Genomic DNA, 14,368 nt, shown 5'->3' with positions numbered 1-14,368 from the left:
CCACCCTTTTGAGACCTGGTATCACTATACAGCCTTGGCTGTCCTTGAACTCACTAAGTAAGCTTTGAACTTGTGGCAAGCCTTCTTCCTCTACTTTCTAAGAGCTGAGATTATTGATATACACCACCGAGTCCCACTTGTTATTTTTCAGTGATTAAAAATCACAAAACACTGGGGGTCAGGGAAGGCAGTTGCTGTCAAGTCTGATAGCCTGAGTTCGATTTCCACATAGTGGAAAAAGACAATTGACTCCCACAACATTGTTCTCTGACCCTCACAAGGCATGAAAGCCCTGCATACACATAAATAATTAAATTTAATTTTAAAAATGCTTTCCAAATTTCTGTTTGCCTTTTCTAGAGGTAGATACAGACAGCTGTAACTCATCAATTGAAGTGCCTTGGCATCCTAAATAGCTTTTAAGAGGAGAGACGGTTCCAAGGCCAAGAAGTTGGAGAACCAATGCAGGAGTCAGTCCATGAGCCTTTTTATTTGGGCAGTCAGACAATCTGGAGTGCACTTCTGTCTCCCGGTGGCTGTTGAGACATGTTACTGATTTAAATGGATTTGGGAAGGTCTGGCATGGCTAGGGGGTGGCGATCTTTTCCATAATTTGGAAGATTATGGTAGTTTGTTTGGAAGAGTGGCATTTCGGTCAACCTTATAGATGCTTCCATAAAATTAGGCAGCAATTTATAGCTCTTCGCTTCTTAAAAACTGGTTGTCTGTGTCCAATAACATGGCTCAGTGTTCTCTTTAGATTTATTATAAGAAGCGATGATTGAGGAAGACCCAGGGAAGCTGGATCTTTTTCTCTTGGATTTTTAAACTCCTCTCATCCTATTGTGTTGACAGCAGGTACCTCTGAGCTGGAAAGGGAAGGAAAAGCAGGTGAGGTCACTTGGTTCCATGATCTAGAGGGTAATTAATAGGCCCCTAACTAAATGGACATCCTATGAATATTCAGGGTCTATTTTGCCTTCCTGGGAAACAGGCATGTTGGAATGGCTTTCTACTCCCCTTGGAGACACCCGGCGTTTTCGGGGTGAATGCGGGTCGTCAGCTGTCTGCCTGGCTCTGCCTTTCCAGGCAGCAAATTCTCATTTGCATATTCTGTATGCGCCTTCATGCAAAACAGCACACCCATTTCCCCCTTCCACAAAGGCAACTAGGGCTTGCCTCTGGAAACCCCAGCCAGACTCGCAGTCTGTTTATGCAGAACCCAGTGAGTTAGACACCATGCAAATGAATTCGGCTTCCATTTGATTTGAATGCTTCCAGAGACTAGGGGGTTGGAGGCCAGAGTGGACTGTTTGCACTGGGCGCTTTGTGTGCGGAGCCCCTCCTCCAGGGCCATGGTTGTCAACTCTCTAGCTCCCCCTGCCCCATGCAAAATAACCAAAGCCCCTGCTGCTCATTTCATTTTGACCTTTGGGAAAAGGACCCCAGCTCTGGTGAATCCTGAGACTTGTCCTTAGTGACAGCTCCAGTGTGGAATCTTGCTGTTCCTTCTGAGGTGGGAGGAGATGGTTATTTAGATTATGCTAGGAATGTTTAGAAGTGTTCCCACAGAGAGCTTCAGAAATTTCTGAAGGAAAAGATAAAAATTCTTTGTAAGAGTGGTCAGGTCCCAGGAAGTTCCAAAAATAAGCTTTAGGCCACTGATTGGTCCATTCACTCATTCAACAAATAGAAGTGTATCGGAGACAAATCTTTTATCTGCAGTTCTGTATCTATGAATGAACACCCCAGTCCTTGAGTCTAGAAATGTTTACTTATTTTCCCAGTAACATTCTCCTGACAAAAGTATATTCACCGCACAGTATATTCTCTGCACTCCTGTTTGTAGGCTGTCTTTGCATTCAGTCCTTTTCTTATTTTCCCCAAATCTTCAAATAGGCCCAAGTTTTACCTTATTCTTTCTAAAACAGGGACCAAGGCCCATTGCTTGTTTTACCCAGCAATCGTCATCCACATTTATATAGAGGAGGACTTTTGTATGAAGTAGTTTCTGAAGTTCAACTAGTCTCGAGTTCCGTTAATTTCACAGGGTAGAAAATCAGGTCCAGCCATTCTCCAGCATCCTCATTAAAGTGGAGGAAAGGTCAGCCAACAAGATGTAAACGGGGTAGGGGAGGAGGGGGGAGAGAGCTTTGGGGAAGCTCGTCTGCGGTCTGACAGAATTTGGTGATGCTGTGCAAAGTCCATTTGGGATGGATTAGTAGGACTAAAGTTCGAGGAGTGCCGTGCACTTGGTGTGTTCTCTGGTGTCATGATGGGTTGAGAAAGTTCAGCTGCTGGTCTGGCTCTTGTTTCTGAGCAAGGGTTTAAACAGACCTGCATTTCTCAAAGGTGATCTTCCCAACCTGTTCATAATAAGTTACAGAGCTCAAAGTGCTCAAAATCCTTAAAACATGTATATGAAGTCAGTTGATTGATAACGATCATTTCCCGCACAAGTACAGATATTTCCCACACCAGTACAAAGCCATGGTACAGTTTCCTAATTACCCTGATAATCCTGTTTGCTTGTATTTTTTAAACTATGAAGTGCTGGGTAATTATTCAATTCTTAATAGAAGGCAAATGGCAATGTAAACAATAATTAGGATGTTAGACAGACTAATGCGCTTCAAAGCAAATTGGATTTTTTTTTTCATAGTGTTCAGCATGAAGTCCCATAAAACTAACAATTTAGAATGGAGGCAGAAAAGGTCCTGTTTTGTTCATATTTTATGGCGGTATCTCTTCGTGGCTTGTTTCTATGAATAGCAGTTTGCCCCACTGAAGCCGGCTGTGCCCAAGCCAATCTCACAATTGCTTCCCTGCTGTTTGACATTTGGCTACTTTAGCCCAGGGGCTCCAGCTTGGGCCTTTGTCTGTCTGGGATCCAGGGGTCAGAGGTTAACAGAATACTGATTTTCTCCCATAATACCATGGCAGGTAAATATGGCCCAACCTCATGATTAGGGAAGACCCAGCCAGCCAGGAATGCTTTTCTCTAAAGCCTTTGTCCCTGAGAACGTCCGTGATTTAAGATGCCCAGTTTCCCACCATTGCTCCCAAGCAGAGCCCTACATTCTCTTGTGTGTGACGTCACTGTCACCCTCTAAATCCCATTCATAACTAACAAAACCCCCAAGACACGTGACCTGAAATCTCCCAGCAGAAAAGTATTGGTTTTGAAGAATTAATTTCTACAAATTGAATAATGCACTACTACTTAATAGTCTTAGATATTCACGTTTATTGGAGTCTTATCTGTACTAGGTTTTAATGATTATGCATTTAACTGAAAACCAAGACAAGGCAATAAACAAATATTTTAATAATTTGGTTAATTCTCCAACCCCTCCCCCCCCCTTTTTTTTTTTGACTAGCCTTCTCAATGTGTGAACAGTTACAGGTTCAGTTAAACAAAGAATTGGTTTTATTTTGTTTTCTACATCCCTTCTCTAAGGAAATACCCAAATGTTTATCATTATCAATGTTACTAATGTTTTACATTATTGTAATCTTATTAGCTTTAGAGCATCAACTTTTCTCCCCAAGATTAATGGCATTCACTAGGTTGCACCTTCTTTGGTTCTGAGGCACAGGAGGCTGGAGATGTTTAAAACATTTCCAACTGGGCAGGAGAGTTGGTTCAGTGTTTGAAAGCACTTGTTCCTGCAAAGGACCATGTTCTGATTCCCAGTACCTGAGGGGAGATTGGCCACTTCCTCGGGCACCTCCGCATGTGTGCGGTACCTATGTGCAGGCAAAGTACTCATGAATAAAATACATCTAAAAATAATTTTAATAGTTTAAACTTACACACACACACCACACACACACCACCTTTCTCTGTCTTGCCTTTTCTGTTTGACCAACCTCTTTCACACTGAACTGTGAACTTGGTCCTTAGATGCATTTGTTTTCAGTTTTGAGTGTTTGAAAAAGACATCTCCAGTCTGAAAAACAGTTTCCTTTTGAAGTGTCCGTCCTGGCAGTGACTGAAGCAGCCTCAGGCAAATTAGCATGTTAAAAGAATGGATCAATAACTTCTCTGGCTCCTCCACCCTTCTTGCTCTCTTCCAAGGGAGAGTTTTGAAGAACTCTAGGAGGCCCTTGACAGATGTGCCAAGAGGACGAGGATAGCCAAGTAGGGGGTAGGGGTGGGGGGACATTGACAGCTTGATCTAGTGCCCAGCCCACGTCTGCGCTGGCCATTTGGAAATGGATGCAGGAGGAATTGACAGCTCCAGAAAGCCCTTGCAGTTTATGTAATTATGGAGAGGATTAGAAGGAAAGTGTTGGGAGAGATAAACGGTCGATAGCTGGCGCTCCTCATGTGAGCTCACCTGCATCACTCCGATTTGTTGCGTTTAGTCTTGGGCTTTGAGAAGAATATTTCACAGGGTTGTTTTTCCTTAAGGGTTGTGGAAGCCTGTGCATGAAAAATGTAGATAGGCCAGCAGCCCCTACTGGGTTTGAAAAGCAGTCTGGAAGGTAGCTAACACAATCATGCTATGTCTTTTTACCATCCAGAGGTGCTGAGAAGAATTGAAAGTTTATTACTGTTTTTTTTTTTCACAGTAATTCCTAGATCCCTCTAAACCAATGGTTCTCAGTCTTCCTCCTTTAATGCAGTTCCTCATGTTGTAGTGACCCCCCCCCAACCATAAAATGACTTTATTGCTACTTCATAACTGTAATTTTGCTACTGCGATGAATCATAAAGTAAGTATCTGATAGGCAGGATCTCTGATAGGTTGAGAACCACTGCTCTAAACCCCTTCTTTGGGAAACTGTCCTTGTTTTCATCCCAGAGTTTAAGAAACTAGCATCAATGCAGTCCTATACGAGGTTCTGTGGATTTTCAATCAGAGGAACTTGTGGGAGGAACAAGATAGGCCTTGTCTTTTTGCAAAGGCAGGAATAGCATTTTAAATGGCCTCAAGTAGAAGAGGATAGTGAATGGGTGAAATTCTTCATAGGGCAAACATGGTGGCTATACTAACTATAGTAGCCCTCAGCACCTAATTTATTGTCCTGATAAAGGATTTGAAGACCTGTTTTGATAAGATTTTGGTGCTATAACTATTTCCATAGCTTTTACACTGTCGCTATAGATCTGTGTACCTGGACTTCGGATGAAGTGTGTGTGCATTTGGATGAAAACGTGGTAAAAAGTGTGTTAGCGATCTTAGCTTTCCAGCCTCCCTCCTAAAGAGACAGAGGTCAACTTTTAAGACTTACAAGCTGCTCTTCTAGAGAACCCACATGGGGTCTCACAATGCTCCTGAACTCTAGTTTCAGGGGATTAATGTCCTCCTCAGGCTTCCATGGCTATGAAAGCCACCAGGCACACAAAGTAGTGCATAGGTGCAAGCAAAACACCCCTATGCATAAAATAATAGAAATACATATTTAAAAATTAATAACACTATCATGTTTACAAAGATACACTGAAAGAGCTCCTACATCCCCGAAAGGATTACTTATGTCTGCTATAGATAATGAAGAAGGAACACAAGCCCACTGAGTTTTTCCAATATTTTCCATTATATCTTCTAGCTGGTTATCATAGATCTACAGGAAAGCTATCGATTTTTGTATGTCTTTATCTTACATCCAATCTCTTTATTGAGCTCTCACGTGAATACTAATCGGGTCTCAGTTAATACTCCAGGGTTCTTAGAGAACAAATAGTCTTTATTGCAAGTGATTGTACTTATATTTCTTCTTCCCTATTCCCAAAATTTAGACCTTATTTTTACCTTAAAATATTCGTCAGAATTGCTGGGCTATTAATCAACAATAATGAAGACAAAGAACACTTGTTCTTTTCTTTCGATTTAATGGATATAGTTAAACTGTGCCAAATTATTTTCTTACTATTATTGTATTTTTACGTTTTTGTTTTGTGTTTGTTCATGTATGTTTTCTTGAGACAAAGCCACACTTTATAGCCCAGACTAGCGTAGAACTTTCCACTTACCCATCCTGTCATCATTGATGCCACTGTTACATGAGTAGATCCTTAAGTTTTAAGAGGAAGAAGATAACCAGGTTGTTAAACCCAGGGGCAGATCACAGGCCAAACTAGTCAGAGCCAGAAATGTAAATAATGATAGATAGGCATGCGCTTGAAAAAATATTTAATATCCCATCAGGCTGAGGTACTGCCTGCTGCATGCACAGTGGGGGGTGGGGTGGGTGCAACCTCTCTGATTGTGACACCCTCTTATTAAAGGAGGGAGAGGAGATGGGGAGAAAGCAGAGAGAGACTGAGAACAGAGGGTGACTGTAGAAACACTGGGGCGCCTTCAGCAGCAGCTTTGACAAAGTGATTTGTGGATTTTGAGGACTTGGAGGTTTCACTTAGCTAAACAAATTACTCCGTAGGCCACAGTGAGTGCAGAGATCCCCAGAAGATAGCATCCACTGCCACACAGGGAAGGAAAGGGGATTTATTTTTGGCACTGAGGATTGATTGAATCCAGAACTTTCTACACTCTAGGCAAGTCATCTACCCTTGAGCTATATCTGCATCCCCCTTTTTAAGCCTTTTGAGTCATGGTCTAGTTACTAAATTACCCAGAATGATCTTAGAATCACTCTGCAGTCCAGGTAAGCTTTGGATTTGTGTGCAGGCCCCTGAATAGCTGGGATTGATTGCAGGCCTGGACCACTAAGTTTAGCTATGTCACTATTTCTAATTAACCAAGAGTACAGCTCAATCTGCCTGTCTTTTGTTTGTGCACACATTCACACTGGCTAGATGACCCTTGCCACCCAACGGTTTCTGTGAATAGGGACCCGGAGACCTCTGTTTCTCAGTGGGCACCACTGACAAATGGGGCAGGACCCACTTTACTAGGTAATTCTCAACTAAGAATTAAATGAAGATCTACCTGTGGGAAACTCCGTACTTCCAGTAGTCACTGATAACTCAGGGTGTCATCCCATAGTCACTGTAATAGGCCAGTAAAACCCCCTCCCCATATACACACACATGCACACACAATTCCTAGTTCCCAGGGATACATATTCATCTGACATATATACTTATAGACAGACCTAAAATCTAGAAGAACCTTTATAACTCTAAGATTCTAAGATGAATGTTTGGGGCACTCAGCTCTAAACATATCCTGTTTCTCAGAGTAGGGATCTTGGTCCAGGGTCTTGTTATTTAGAAAAGAAAGAGAAGATGCTCTTCTGTCGATGCCAGCAAGAAAGCTGTTATTATTTTCCAAAAACCAAATGGTGCTCCACTGGGAGTTTCCACAATAAACACACATTAATAGAGCTGGAAAATGTTGTTGTAAGAAATTATTACCCTGTGCTCTTCCAGTCTTAGCTTTTTTAGTCCTGAAACACTCCTAGATGACAGGTACTGTATGTATCCCCAGATAAAAAGCAGAGGCACAGAAAGGTCCCCTGGGCCAGGCAGACTCTTCTAGGAGGCTTGCAGAAAGGGGCAGCCCAGCCTCCAGGCTCCAAGTTCTCCAACTGCCTACCATGCTTTCTCTGGGTATGATCTGCTATTCTGTCTCCCTTCCATCATCTACCTCTGTATGTGTGTGCATGCATGCGAGCTGTGTGGAGGGTATTGATGCATGCCCATGTGTGTGTGGTGGCCCGAGAAGGCTGTTTTAAGTGTCTTATTCTATCACCATAACACCTTATTCTTCCAAAACAGGATCTCTCACTGAACCTAGGGCTAGCTAGAAGCCGACAAATGCCAACAATCCTCTGGTCTCAGCCCTACGCAGCGCTGAGGTTATAGGTATGTGCATGACCACGCCCAGCTTCTTACATAGGTGCTAGTAGGTGCTAGGATCCAACTCAGTTCTTTATGCTTGCCCAGCAAGCCACTAAGACATTTCTCCTCCCCCAACCCCACCCCCAGAGAAAGTTCTTCCCATCTTAACATTTGTATCGCAGAGTAAAGGGATGATAGGTTTCCCTTGAATTTGCCTACTGGTTGGAAATTTCTGTTCATGGTCTAGAAAAAAAGACAAAGAAGCTCAAGGAAGGGTGGTTAACTAAATGATTTTTTTCTTCGTTATAGATTATGACCTATAAATATTACCTAAATAAAGTACCTGTTCCTCCCCCAAGTTGTTTTTAATCAGATTATCTTATTATAGGAACAGAAAACTAAATAGAATAAAAGGGTTTCCATATTGTGTGTCTCCCCACATGCCTGGGACTTCTTCAGTGGTTTTATGTATACTTCTTCATGCCTGCACCAGCAGTCTGAGACCTCTATACATGTATGTATGTATGTATGTATGTATGTATGTATGTATGTATTTTTAAGTGTGCAGTCTTAACACTTTATATATACATTGTATGTATTTATATGTGTATGAAGTCATTGAACAAAATAATTTAGTTTTCATCTCTCAATCAATGATCTATTTCAACTGATTAATATTTAAGTAGACTATAACAGATTTAATTATACTCTTGTTTTATTGTGTTAGCATAGCATGGAAAACTCTCCTGTCTAAATATAGCCGAAAGCCACGTTCAGGGGAGCATATGAATCACACAGTTATTGGGTTTGAAAACAAATCACAAATTCCTGTGGTTTGTTAAAATGTGGAACACCCGACAAATGTAAAAATGGCGAAGTCATCACCACTCTTAGCACAGTGAAGGACCGAGCATGTCCACTGGTTTCTGTCTGGGCTTCCAGACTTTACATACACTTTGTATTTGAACGCACATACAAGCACGTGTGCACTCTTAAATTTGTATTATTTTCACATGTAATGATCATAAAATCTTTCCTGATCAATAAGTATAACTATTGCATAGTATTTTATAGCTGTAGTAAGTTTTCTGTGATTTGGCCTTTCTTCCACTTCTCTTTTTTTTTGTATTTTTTTTACCTTTTAATTTGTGTGTGTGTGTGTGTGTGTGTGTGTGTGTGTGTGTGTGTGTGTGAATAAGAGATGTTTTTCTGTGTATTCATGTGTGTATATGAGTGTGTTATCTGTTATCTGTCTCTCCGCCTTAGTTTTGAGTCAGTGTCTCTTAAAGAACCTGGAGCTCAGCAGTTGAGCGAAAGTCGATTTTAATCAGCTCTGAGCCTCCTAATACCCCCACCACTACCACCGAATACCTGTTTGTTTGTTTGTTGTTTGTTTTACATGGGTGACTCAAACCAACCTTGTTTTTATTTAGTCACTGATTATTTTTTCCCCCCAATTTGAGGCTAGCCCTCCCTGGCTCCTTCAGTATCCTCAGAAAACCATGAACTAGTTTTTACTATTTTCAAATAATCTGAACTATTTGATTTAAATATGTTTATTGTAAAGGCTTTCATATATACCAAAAAAAATTTGAGATGCATGTTTATCTTGGATTGAGACAAATGTAGTGAGAAATAGCATAAATATTGGGTCATCACATGTTAATTTGCATGCACGAGTTATTAACAAAGAGAACTCCAAAGTAAAGGAGCTCTTTTTTTTTTTTTTAACTCATTAGCGCTTGCTTATGAGAAAAGTTCTTCTAAGTCTTTACTTTTTCAAGATATTTAGCATCAAAGCCTTTATTCCCTTTCTAAAAATAAGAAGATCAATTAATTTTTAAAGCTTGTTTTAAACAAAGGTAGGATTCCTCGTCTACCTGTGACAGTTGTTGGCAGCTACCTTTTAATATAATGGATTATATGTATTTTAAGTTGCCTGATGCAAATCATTGCTTCTGACTCTTGGAGCTTTCCCCGCCTAACCAAGATGCCCTGAAAGTTCAGAAACGTCAGCCCTTCTCCAAGCCATTCTTCTCACTCGATGAGGCAGATTGTTTTCATACAATAGCTTGGGCCTTGTGGCCTAACAGTTTTACAAAATGCCTGCAAGGGTTTCACCAATGAGAGAGAAAAATGACTTCATGGCTTAAGTATGAACTTAAAAATACCCACTCTGTAGAAAATGGGACTGGAGATGTCTCTGACTTGCGTAACTCTCCTTCCTTCCTTCTTCCCTGACTTAAGTGCTATTATTACTTTGTTATCTGTTGTTTCTGTGACCTCAGCATCTATCCTCTTCCCCTCCGGAGCATCACTGCCTTGAAACTGGGTCAGCCATGTGCCCATACCACGTTAGCACACACCTGTCCCAGTTCCGCTCGCTCGGCATGCTAATGATCCAGTTAAGCCACGCACTTCTCCTTTTTAAAACTTCTTGGGCTTCGCACAAGATGTGTTTCCAATTGTGCAAACAAAATATAGAAAAATGCCTCTCCTTTTCTCTCACCATCCTCGACTCTCTCTGACTGAGGCCTTGGTCTTGAAAGCCCTTGCCATTTAACGATGATGAAGAGAGCTCCCACCCCACTCCACCCCAGTTCCTTGAATCTGAAACATTCATTTATCCTTCATTTATCCTCTGCATTCTCAGTCATGGTAGAAAAGCATATTGTTTTAAATTTGTTTCTACTAAACACATGAACAAATTGTATCATCAGAGTTAATAGTGTTGAGCATGGAACAGAGCAGAGAAAGAAATAGCTCCCAACATACAACATACAAACTAAACCTAACGGCACGATCCTTTTCCTGGTGTTAGGGGTGTGAAGGGTCCCTGCTGCAGGAGCCTCTCAGTATGAAGTCTCTGCTTGGATGGTGGCATTTATCTTTTCCTCTGATGCCCCTGAAGGCAACCGCCAGTGGCTTGCTGGTGACGTTGGCGTTTCCCACCCACTCACCCACTGGGCAGTGAATTAATTTCATCACTGAGGCTTTCACTAATGTTTTGCTGAGGACAAGCAGTGGCTCCTACCTGCACATGGATATTCAGCTTCTCACACACTCGGAAACTGCAACCACGCTGTCCTCGGGATGCAACACTCTTGTTCCTCATTGGGTCCATAACTTCTGACTGTAACCCTGAAATGCTCTGTTAATAATCTCATCATCCCAGAGCCTTGTTCTGAACCACAAAGAAACTAGAATGTGGTTTGTCTTGAGTTTTGGGATGGCGCCTTTATAAGACCCCAAAAGCTTATGTTCTTTACCCTCTGGTAGAAGTTTCAAGACTTTAAAGGCCCTCAGGGTGGTGGTGGCGCACGCCTTTAATCCCAGCATTCAGGAAGCAGAGGCAAGTGGATCTCTGTGAGTTCAAGGCCTGCTTAATCTACAGAGCAAGTTCTAGGATAGCTAGGGATTTAAAAAATAAATTAAGTAAATAAATCACAAGCTCTGTAACCACATTAGCAAATTAATCAAATCACAGTAAAAGGGTTTTCAAGAAAACAACCTTGAACTTGAAAAAACAAAACAAAACAAAAACCAACAAAATAAAACAAATAGTTTGAAGACCCCCCCCCCCAACCATCTTTCCAACATTTTGCAAACAGACTTGGCCTTTCATCAGGGTCTTTAGGGTCTTTAGGTCTCCTGATTCTAGATTTTTCTCCATCTTCTGCCGCCATCAGGAAGGATTCTGGACAGCAAACTTATCAAAGAGGTGGACTAAGCTTTTGCCACGGGAGTCCGGGCTTATACTAGAAGGGAGTCTCTAGCAAAGGAAAGCTTTAGAGAGGGATGGGGCAACTAACTGCCCTGCCCCTTATCCCTCAGAGGTTATTGCCATTCAGTGATGCTCATCCACTTAACAGATTCAATTAAAAAAAAAAAAAAGCTGTATTCTCAATTCTGAACTCTCCTCTCTGGAAAAGTGAGTCTAGCTTTTTAAAGTTCTTGTTCCACACTCATGGTATGTAAATTCAACTGTCATAAAGGTCACATCAATAGAAAGAAAAAAGGTTGATCAAAACGGGCGTGTTTGATCATTTAAATGGTATCGACCAGGTTATTTAAATTACATATTGATCCTGTTCCTTTTCCCTTTCTTTTCTTGATGCGCTCTCTCTCTCTCTCTCTCTCTCTCTCTCTCTCTCTCTCTTTCTCTCTTGCCCAGATAGGCTTCCTACTCACTGGCTGTGTGGTAGCTCAGGCTAACTTTCACCTTAGGATCATCCTGCTTCAGCATCCTCACTGTTTGGATTATAGGCATGCCCCAAGAAGCTAGACCTGCTCCTGTTGCTTTCGGCAAATGGCATGTCAGTAGTTAGGGATAGGTTGGAGATAGTAGGGCAGTGAGTGTCCCTCTTCTGTCTGCTGCTATCCAGCTTTCACTGAAGAGCTGACACCAACCCTTCCCTACACATATTTGCACACAGTAGCCTCCACGCATCATGCTTGCTTGCACACATGAATATAAGGCGTACAATACATGCAAGTCTTTTTACCTAAACAAACATGGTATATCCACCCCTTCCCCCTCCTGCATGCATATACACACACATGCATACACATAGAGGCGTGCATGGAAGCACTGATTACATGGTCACTTCAACACAGAAAGCCCCATGCTCGGAGCCCTGCCAAGGCTACCTCAGTATCCGTTCTCCCCTTCAGTGTTCTCTGATTCCTGGGCTGTACCAGTCCTCCTTTCATTCAGTGTTAAATGCCTTTTCTCCTACCAGGGTTGTAGAGTGCTGCTCCCTCCTTCCTCCTTCTTCAAAGTATTTTGATTGCATTCCTTAATGTCACCTAAATTTCCTCATAACGTTTTATGTCACTTCTCAGGACCCACAGTATTACTTAGAGAGTAAGTGCACTCCATTTATTAGCTGGCAGAGTTCAGGCAAGTCAGAGAATTTCCCTGTGCTTAGTTTACTCATAGGGGAACAGCAGAGACTCCATCAGACTAGTGTGGAGAGAACCTAAGTCAGTGTGTGGAGTAACTGCGGTCTGCCTGAGATAGCAATCATTCAGTACCCATCAGCTCTTACTGATCTACCACCACTTCCGGGCTGCTGTGACTCTGCACCCTTCTGAGAAATTAGGCTCCCAGTTAGATCTCTTTCCCCTTCAGCTGGACATTCTTGTCCAGTGATGAGCCTGCACTGTAGACTGAGTCTACTCTCTTCTGGGGTATCTGACTCTTACTTGTCTTTGCATCTACTGGGGTGATTAAAGCTGCAGTACACAGAGTCCAAGAACTCCCGAGCAATCACTGCGATACACAGATGGGTGAATGAGGAAGGGAAAGCGGGGAGATGTCAGTGTGGTTGTGTTTATTTGTAGGCAGGCGTCTGCTTGGCTTTTGTAGCATATTCAAGGGCATGGCACATAACCTGCATGTGTTACCCTCTTGCTACAATACTGAATGTTAATAAATTTGAAGTGTAATTGAGGCTGAATTTTCTGTGGGTTTATTTATCAGATCAAAGACTAACTTTGACATCCAGCATTTATTTTATCTGCCAAATGTAAACTTACAGGTTTAGTCCATTGCCAAGAAAGGGAAAAACCATCTAAAATTACATGGATTCTGTCCAATTGCTCTCTCTTAAAGGGATAAGAGGGAGGACTCTTGGTTTTCATCTTTCTTCAGCAAATCTAACTGATCACTGCAGTTAGGATAAAAAAAACTCTAGTAATTAATACAAGCTCATAGGGCAGTGATGTATTCCGGAGAAATGACATTACCCAGAATATACTGCTTACCTTTATTGAATGTCATTGATAAATAATTCAATTGATTTTCACACTTTTTACATTCGGATATGATATACACCTTTTGTCATGTCACTAGATTGGAATTCTTTGACAATACATTAACATGCCAAAAATAATATTGCACATAAGAATAATGTGGAAATAAATTACAGGTAGGGCTGTATCCCTAAGGAGATTTTCATTCGTGTCTCAGGACAGAAGACTTACGACCCAGCTCGCACATGGCTGCTCCATCCCAGGGTGTTTGAGGCTCTTAGTTCAAGCCAATAAATCACTCATTTTGTGCTTACTGCATAACCAGTTAGTTCCCTGTCGGCTTTCCAGATGATACAGTTTTACCCAGGAATCTGTTGACACGATTCTAGCTTTAAAAAGAGAAGAATGCAGAGACTTTTCTTGCAAATAAATCTTTAAAGGAAGAGTTTGCAGCTTATGGCAATGGTGCTACTATTTCTTAGAGCCTGGCTGGACCTGCCTTCAAATTATCTGTACCTTTTCTTTTCTTTTCTTTCTTTCTTTTTTCTTTTCTTTTTTTTGCCAGGTGGTAGCAGCTCACACATTTAATCCCAAAATTCCAAAGACAGAAGCAGATAGATCTCTGAGTTCAGGACCGGATTGGCCTACAGAAAGAATTCCAGGACAGCCAGGGCTACATAGAGAGGCTGTCTGTGGACTATCTATATCTTTTATTTTTAAATATATATATATATATATATATATATATTAGTCAGGGTTCTCTAGAGTCACAGAACTTATGGATAATTTCTAAATAGTAAAGGAATTTATTGATGACTTACAGTCGGCAGCCCAATTCCCAACAATGGTTCAGTCGCA

The 14,368-nt window shown here is 41.6% G+C and overlaps 1 protein-coding gene and 1 non-coding gene across 4 annotated transcripts in view; both read left to right on the top strand.

Moving 5' to 3' along the window:
- Window positions 1-14,368, top strand: part of Epha4 (Eph receptor A4) — a 147,926-nt gene that overhangs the window by 16,925 nt on the left and 116,633 nt on the right. The window lies entirely within an intron of this gene.
- Window positions 1,415-1,530, top strand: Mir6352 (microRNA 6352). The gene has a single exon (NR_105770.1). It is a non-coding gene; the product is annotated as a microRNA 6352 (primary transcript).

Source organism: Mus musculus, chromosome 1, assembly GCF_000001635.26.
Source record: "Mus musculus strain C57BL/6J chromosome 1, GRCm38.p6 C57BL/6J".
Taxonomy (NCBI): Eukaryota; Metazoa; Chordata; class Mammalia; order Rodentia; family Muridae; genus Mus; species Mus musculus.
This window is presented reverse-complemented; position numbering and strand designations above follow the sequence as displayed.